The sequence below is a fragment of the Haliotis rufescens genome, unplaced genomic scaffold (genome assembly GCF_023055435.1).
Source record: "Haliotis rufescens isolate VD_foot unplaced genomic scaffold, xgHalRufe1.0.p SCAF_12, whole genome shotgun sequence".
NCBI classification, from domain to species: Eukaryota; Metazoa; Mollusca; class Gastropoda; order Lepetellida; family Haliotidae; genus Haliotis; species Haliotis rufescens.
This window is the reverse complement of record NW_025963802.1, coordinates 1187695-1189659: the sequence shown is the minus strand read 5'-3', so window position 1 is coordinate 1189659 and position 1965 is coordinate 1187695.

Below are 1965 nucleotides of genomic sequence, written 5' to 3'. Positions count from 1 at the left end.
TCAGTTTCTATAAACACGTGGAGTGGCGCACTGTGATATCTAAATTGACTTATTATCATTGTTATGCTTCCCTATAGACCAACTTCGTTAACACGGACACATCAGAGATCAGATATAACTGACCATTCACATTCAAGCTGATGACAATTTTTCCACACAGCTGCGAGTTTTCTAAAAAGTTGTGGGGTACACGGGTGGCCAAATGGTGAATGTACCGCCACTCGCCATGCAGATGTTCGACCCTGGGCCGTGTCAAAGCGACATTAAAATGAAGTCACTCATATCTTATCGCATTATGTTTGTACTGTGACAGGTCCCCTAAGTCTACTCCAACGCGTGTACCTATAATCATTAGCCCCTGATTACATGCCCGTGACCTTTGACCTATGAGGGAGTGGAACAGCACCACTTATCCCCTAACTAATGCTCTAATCGCTGGAGTTAGAGCCTCTCTCTTATCGCCTATGTCTGAAGATCAAGGGTTAATATCGCCTTATGTAACACCAGTAATAGCTGATTATTGCACGCACGACACACGCCGGGTGTTATAAACATGATCACTCCATTATTATGTCCTATAGGTTATAACGGATGCCAGAGCAAGCCATCTTGGAGTTTATTCAAAAGAAAGGTGTTAAGTACTGTTAATGTTGACAGTTTGTGTTCAGGTTAAAGTGTTGGAGAAATGCGCTTTTTTAAAATAGACAAAGAGTATTCACATACCTGAGTAATTAACACCGATATCTAAATCTACACACGTGTACTCTAGTCATGCGAACGTATTCACACATGTACAGAGAAACCTCCTTAGTCCGGAAACCCACGTATCGGGACAATGGTTTAAGGAGCGGCTACATATGTATATCAGAAGTCGTTACTTCGTGACAATGGTTCGTTCATCCGGACATGTGTTTCTCTTTGAACGGATTAATGAGGTTTCACTGCACCTCCTCTGATGGGAGAAAACGTACATGTACACGATCAATATGTGTTGGAAATGTGAATTTGCTCACACATACCTGGGAAAGAATGTTAAGCACCGTGTTCCTCGTATTTCTATATAAAATAGTCTTATTTTAAACTCGTATCCAATATTAATGTTCTGACACACTGATACTAGTATACAGGAGAACTTAGAATAGGTCTTCGCAGGCTCGCTGACTTGGTTGATGCATGTCGCCGTATTCCAATTGCGTGGATCGACGCTCATGCTGTCAGACACTGGATTGTCTGGTCCAGACTCGATTATTTACAGACCGCCGTCATATAGCTGGAATACTGCTGAGTGCGGCGTTAAACAACAAAGAAAGAAAGAAAGAAAGAAATACAGGAACCGAAATCGATCATATAATGACATATTTTGCAGGTCTCCCACGGAAATAGCTATGTGTTTACCCTGTCACCAGTTTCCTCCGCTTCCTGCATCACGCGATATGGCACATCACGTTAACGGGGGCACAGGTGGCCCTGTCATCTATGGCGCAGTAATTAACCGTTGCGTCCCCAGGGCACGCCGGAACCTTTGATTGTTGGTTCGAATCCCGATTATGTTTCTAGGTTTGTCTGTACCATACTCATGCCAGAGTGCCAAAGTGGTTGACACTTGCATAAGCTTGGGCTTTCCTCCACATTAGGATGACACGCCATGGTATGAATGGGATACTGTTCGAAGCGGCGTTAAACCCAACTCACTCACTCAAAATTTGCATTATATCATATGACCCATTATTGCGACCATCTGTAGTAGGTTTATCGGTGGTGTCATAGACCTTTATCAAAATGAGATCAATTTCAAGCGTAGATATCAGTGAAATATACATGGATGTTCCTGACATGTAAAACCACAGAAGAGGTGGTGCCAATCTTTACACAAGTGTGTATATAAATATACGTACGTGAGCGTACTTCATACGCACCGAATAAATTAAAACTGAGAATGACTGTCCCGGGGAGTATTCTTTCATA